Source organism: Palaemon carinicauda, chromosome 12 (genome assembly GCF_036898095.1).
Source record: "Palaemon carinicauda isolate YSFRI2023 chromosome 12, ASM3689809v2, whole genome shotgun sequence".
Classification (NCBI taxonomy): Eukaryota; Metazoa; Arthropoda; class Malacostraca; order Decapoda; family Palaemonidae; genus Palaemon; species Palaemon carinicauda.
This window is the reverse complement of record NC_090736.1, coordinates 40,460,818-40,468,317: the sequence shown is the minus strand read 5'-3', so window position 1 is coordinate 40,468,317 and position 7,500 is coordinate 40,460,818.

Genomic DNA, 7,500 nt, shown 5'->3' with positions numbered 1-7,500 from the left:
CTCTCTCTCTCTCTCTCTCTCTCACTCACTCTTTTCCCAGGTGCCTTATCAGAGCTGGAATCTTTTGATTAAAAGTTCTGTAGCTAAAAAAAAAACTTTTTTTTACACGGATTACTCCTTTTCTCTTTTCATTCTCCTATTATTTTTCCCGCTATCTGTTCCACGGGGTGTATTATAGGGATTCACCTTTGAATTTCTAGATGGACTGGGATGAAGGATGAAGAGGACTCCCTCTTAATTGTCTACTACTCTGTGACATGGAAATTCTGTGAAAGGTATGTTTTGATGTTTTTAATGTTCTTAAAATATTTATTTCAATTATTCAATTTTCCTCATATAGCGAACTTATTTCCTCATTTCCTTTCCTATAGCTAAAAGAGATTCAGTCAATTCTGCGCTTTTTAAATATGTATAATTATGCTTTGTTTGAATATATTTCTTTGATCATCACAGGAAACGAAAGATTTGTGTTCATTCGTTACCGGAAGTAGAAACAGTAATTAGAAAAAATAAAGTTTAAGAACATTTCCTTGATTTGAGAAAATGGCGTAAACCCTCTGATTACCATTATAATAAAGAGCAAGAATTCTACATATGTATATATATATGTATATATATATATGTATATATATATATATATATATATATATATATATATATATATATATATATATATATATATATATATTACGGTTAGGCTCAGAGTATAACTACTCAGACTCTACCCGTCCCTAGGGTATATGGGAGTGGGAGTGGTCATACCCTGGTGAGAGGGTGGTGCGAGTGCTGTTGTGTGCATATCTATCTAAATATTTTGCCGTCATTTTTGACGGGTCACATACACTAGTTGTTGATAAAAACAAGGACTATTTAGCTATTTAATTCATTGATGAGTTTCAGGAAGAATTTTTTTTTCTTTTTAAATTACACAAATAATAATATAAAACTAGAGTCTTTGTCCCAAAATCATGCGAAATCAAACAACAAAAAGAATCATCAGGTCTCCCAAATTGTAGTTTACTCCAGTTTCGGTATCATGTTCCAGCAAATGATTTCAATTACAAATCTCTAATTAACCAATTACCAAGGCCAATTATTGAACTAATTTCTGGAAGGAAATACGATATAGTTATATCTTAACCGTTCTATGACGTCCATGTATGACTATAGTCTTGTTTCTATTCCAACGGTTAGCGTACATCGTAAAAAAATGTGAATCTCCTACATTTTTTTTCCCTTATCTCCTCTACCGAACAAGGCCGTTACACGCTTGTGATTATGAATATCTATTGGGCGGGTTTCACATATAAATTCTGCAATGGAATCCTGAATCTTAAAATATCCTTAGTTAAGTGATATTGAATTCAATGAATTAGCAGAAAATGGGTGTTTAACATCATCATATCCATCCACGCCTATTGACGCAAATGGCCTTGGTTAGATTTTGCCAGTCGTCTCTATTTTGAGCTTTTAAATCAATACTTCTCCACTCATCCTCTCCTACTTCACGCTTCATAGTCCTCAGCCATGTAGGCCTCAGTCTTCCAACTCTTCTAGTGCCTTGTGGAACCCAGTTGAAAGTTTGGTGAACTAATCTCTCTTGGGGAGTGTGAAGAGCATGCCCAAACCATCTCCATCTACCCAACACCATGATCTCAACCACATATGGCAGTCAAGTAATCTCTTATAGTTTTATTTCTAATCCTGTCCTGCCATTTATCTTCCAATATTCTTCTAGTTTTATATATCTTAGATATTGAATAACGTAGTCACTATTACTCACGTTGCTAAGAAATGAAATGAGGAATATTATATCCTCAATTTCAGTGCACTGTGGTGATCTGATATGATTTTTTTTTCTAACCTTCCCGACAATAGTCTTCGGGGGTAATCCCATATCTTAAGCCAACGATAAGCCTTGGTCAGATTTTGACTCTCCAATGTCAACTGTAAGAGAAGGAACTAAAAAGGTGAAAATAGTCAATATGATACAAGTGACAGAAGAGGGGAAAATAGAAGGAAAGCTGAGAGGTGTACTAATGCGGGGAATTTGATTTTTCTTTTCTCGTTGCGGGAAAAAAAACAGTTTATGGAAGAAAAGTTGCGAAAGGTTTTTAACATTCTATTTTTTTTTCTTTTTTTTGGATAAGAAATCTCAAATAATGTAGGAGGGTGTAGTCCTACCAAGTAATTTTGGAGAGGTCATCTGATAACAGGTCACTGGATATAATGAGAGAGAGAGAGAGAGAGAGAGAGAGAGAGAGAGAGAGAGAGAGATTTGGAAAAAAATATATATGAAGTAATATCTGTAGTCAGGAAATTCACAAGAGATTTGAAAATTGAATATTACAGAAGTAGTTGTTTGACATGAATGGTGAACTTCCCCCCTCCCCATCCCTATTAACTCAACAAGGCGATCTCCAATATTCTTTACACGTGTAAGGATAAATGAAAATATCTTTTTATATGCATACAACATATCTACATTTCTAATATGAGCGGCATTGACGTCACTAAATATCATAAATTCCAAATAAGGTTGACATTTTTCACTTAGCTAGATTTTTTTCTTTATTTCATCCGCTGATATCGGAAGTGGAAACAGAAAAAATATAATATCATATGAAAAGGACTAAATTTATCAAAACCTATGAAAACTGGAGATCCTTGGTGTGGTGTATACCCACAATATATCTGTTACCCAAATAATTCAATTCAGTTTTATGAGTAAAATTAGAGTTTGCAAATACGTAACAACAAAATTGAATGACTCGATGACACGTGATTTTTTTTCAATAAAATAAAATAAAATGATGAGAACCGTGGGAGGTGGATTTCAGTTTCACTCTTGAAATTGTGATCATTTTCCATGATTGGTTCAGTCTTGTAGGGAGTATATATTAAAAATGACAATCGCCGCTTTCATTACTTCTTTAAAAAATTGTATAGTCTTAAACATTTTCAACCACACACACGCATATTTTTATATATATATACATATATATATATATATATATATATATATATATATATATATATATATATATATATATATATATATAAATATATATATATATATATATATAATATATATATATATATATATATAAATGTATATATAATGCATACATATACAGTATATAATTGTATACAGTCGCAATTTGTACATCTCCCTTATATAATAGGGCAATTGCCTAGCTATATATATTTGTGTCTGTTTATATATATATATATATATATATATATATATATATATATATATATATATATATATATATATATATATATATATATATATTCTTTTCGGTCACGCCCAGCTTCCCCCGTCACTAAGGTGACGAGGGGGTGAGTGTGTGTATTACCTATCTAAATGTTTAGCCGATATTTTTGATGGGTCGTGTACTTTAGTGTGTGTGTATATATATATATATATATATATATATATATATATATATATATATATATATATATATATATATATATATATATATATATATATATATATATATTCTTCTTCACCTAAAGCTTTTCCCGCTATGAAGGGTCGCTATTTCTGGAGAGCTGTTTCCAAGTTCTTCTATCTCCCATGTCCTCCATTGTGAGATCTTTCTCCTCCATATCTGCTGTTACACACTCCATCCACCTTCACTTTGATCTCCCCCTCCTCCTCCTAACTGGAACATCCATATCCAGCATCCTCCTCCCAACATACTCCTGGTCTCTCCTCATTACATGCCCAAACCAGTGTAGTCTCTTTTCTTGGATTTTCTTTGACACCTCTGTAACCTTTGTTGTTCCCCTTACCAAGTCATTCCTAACCTTATCCAGTCTCGTGATCCCAGCCATCCACCTTAGCATTCTCATCTCTGCTACATTCATTTTCTTCTCAAAGATCTTTTTCATGGGCAAGGTTTCTGCACCATATGTCATGGCAGGTCTCATTACAGTTTTACGTACCTTTCCCTTTAACTTTAAGGTTATCCTTCGATCAAACAACACTCCCGACACTCTTTTCCAATTATTCTATCTAGCTTGAATTCTACTGTTCACTTCCGTTTGGAGTTCTGCTGTTTCCTCCACATATGACCCTAGGTACTGAATTTTTCTGTCCTCTTTACTATTTCACCCAGCAAATGTATATCATTTAATGGGTTCTGCGGGTTGCAACATATATACTTTGTTTTTGTTCTACTGATCTTTAGCCCTCTGCTCTTCATCTCTCCAGCTTCCCCTCCAATCCTTCTCTGGTTTCATCACACAAAACTATATCATCTGCAAACTGCATGGTCCATGGTGACTGTTCCTTCACTCTTTCAGTACTGAAGTTCACGTGCCATCAATCAGTTAAAAGTAAGAATGTAGCAGTAGTTGTTTTCTTGTTTATCAGAAGTCTAAGGATTGATATACTTAGTAATTTTGAGCTTCGGAAAGGTGGAAAGCTTATGAGATCAGTCACGTAATTCAGTGAAAAGTCTTGCAAGAAAAACATTTATATATTTCAGTTAATCTTTAAATTTCCATATATTTTGATTTATGAATATATATACACTATATATATATATATATATATATATATATATATATATATATATATATATATATATATATATATATATATATATATACAGTATTTATATATATATATATATATATATAAATATATATATATATATATATATATATATATATATATATATATATATGTATATATATATATATATATATATATATATATATATATATATATATATATATATATATATATATGTGTGTGTGTGTGTGTGTGTGAGTGTGTATATACAGTATATACTGTGTATATATATTCATGATTCAAAATATATGGAAATATAAAGATAAACAGAAATATATAAATCTTTTTCTTGCAAGACTTCACCGAATTACATGACCGATCTCACAAGCTTTCCACCTATCCGAAGCTCAAGATTACTATGTATATCAATCCTTAGACTTCTGATAAACAAGAAAACAACTACTGCTACATTCCTACTTTTAACTGATTGATGGCACGTAAACTTCAGTGCAAAAACACTACTCACAATATTAGCTTCATGCACGTACAACGTTCTCCAGTACTCTCATTTTCCATAGATGTTGAAACTTCTAACGAAAATAAATTCTTTCATAGTGTACTGATACTCCTGGTCATAATGTTGCACCATCGGCTTACATTTGGTAAGTTCTCTGACTCAATGTAGGCTATCCTTATCAATGTAGGAAACGAAAATTTCTTATTGGTTTTAATCAGAAGAAAATGTATATTGCTCAGGGATAACTACGTTCTTTTTTATTCTATATGTGATGAAGGTTTACAAACGCTGGCTCTACCATGCAGTTGGACCTATGAATTCCACTCTAACATCCTTTAAATAAAAGGAGTGTATTTTTCACCTTTGATGCAAACAACCTTTATTCAAAACAATCTTTGACACACATAGTAACTGGTCTAAAATCAGTGAACCTTATTCATAGAAGGCGAAACGAGAAATATACTTCACATTCATTTGCTCTGAATTCTGCTGGTTAAAGAAAGGCCTTTGAAGAAATACACGCGTGAGAGGAAGAAGCAAACTATAAATATTCTGCCGGTGTGTATTCAAAGAGCTCAGCTTGGCACCGATGCACATGTTCATGTAAAAGAAAACGTTTTTTTTTTTTTTTTTTTTTTTTTTTTTTTTTTTTTTTTTTTTTTGACTCTTTGTCTGTCGCAACCTACGGGAGACGATTTCGTTTTACCTCTTCCTTTTTCCATTCCATATAATTTTTTTTAGCTTCATTTTGTTTGCCGTAATTAGCTATATCTTACGAGTATCTTCAGTTACCGTTCTTAAAATATTCTATTTGAATTGTTCATTACTTCCCTTGTAGTTTATTTATTTACTTGTTTCTTTTCCACACAGGGCTATTTTCCTTGCTGGAGCCCATGGGCATGTAAAACCCTGGTTTTCTAACTATGGTTGTAGCTTGCCTAATAATAATAATAATAATAATAATAATAATAATAATAATAATAATAATAATAATAATAATAATAATAATAATAATAATAATAATAATAATCAGGAATTATATTCAAACTAAAGGGGGAATCTAATAACTTTCAAAATTTATTCATAAGAAAAAGCACGGAAAACTATCAATAATTATGGCTATATAGTCAGTCTTCTCAACAATTTCTTGGGTCAAATCTTAAATGAACTGAAGCTAACAGCTTGCATAAGTAAAGCGAATATTTTTGAGAACTTGATACCCTAAACGTCAACAAAAAGTTTAAATAAATTTTCTAAATGCAAAAGCTGGTTTACACTTCATATCTTATTTGTTGTCACAATGAGTCGCGGAAAACGCGGACTGCTAATGTTTGTATATAACTTAACGATGATTGAGACTAAATATTATTTACCGGGATTATTTAGAATATTGTGATGATATATTATCAGGTTCAGACGACCACATTGTTGAGACGCTTATCTGTAGTAAATTTTTCAATCAAAATTTCCATCCTGGTTCATGTTCTTCAAAGATAAAAATTATGGCTGGCTTTGGTAGGTTGATTCTAATTTTTTTTTCTTTTTTTTTTTTTTTGTAAGTGAGGCATTATACATTGAAGCAAATAATTCGTGTATAGAAAAGATTATACATCAAAGAAATAAATTGAGCTTTTATCATGTGAAATTGATTCGCAGTGGCAGAAAATCAAAAGCATCCGGGAAAAGAATCACAGAACCAAACGACATGTCTGCACGACATCCATTGCTGAAACCGTATCAAATTATAACGCTGAATATAAATCACAGGTTGGAAGAACTACATTTCTTGGAAAAAAAAATTTTATTGGCAAAAGTAAGCCACTGGGAAAGGTATGAAGTATACCTCTGAAGGCTGCAGGGATAGGAAGATTTGTGTTGACTCATGTGCACTGATTGCATTGTGCAATCACGCGAGGAAGGGAGTCTGAAAGATGGACCAAGATGGCAGCATAATCTTGGTGAAATAATTCAAAATAAATTATATATTAATCATATTTCCGGGCTCTTTAATTCTATCCTTAGCGTACCCCCACAACAACACCGGCATAGGGGCAGACTTAGACAGGAAAGCACAACCCCCGACTTTGGTGCCCAACTCCGGTAGAAATCCTCAGTAAACAGGTTAAACTCACGGTCCTGACCTGGGATCTATCTGTAGCCATATGAATGAAAGGCGAACTACCACTGTATTGCTAGGATTATCATTGTCACCGTAACCATAGGGATTTTAGAAAAAAAAAGGGTTGTAGTGCAGTGTTTAAAGATTCGAATCACGAGCGTGTTTAATTGAAAACAATGTCAAGTGTATACAGTGTCAATAAAAAGAAAATTAAATTTGAATAATTTTGACGGAAATTTTGCTTCTTCCAGTGCAAGGAGAATCATGCCAAATCACATCAACGTTCACAAACTTCCCCGTTCCTATACTCTGTATATTTTTCCCAACAATTTT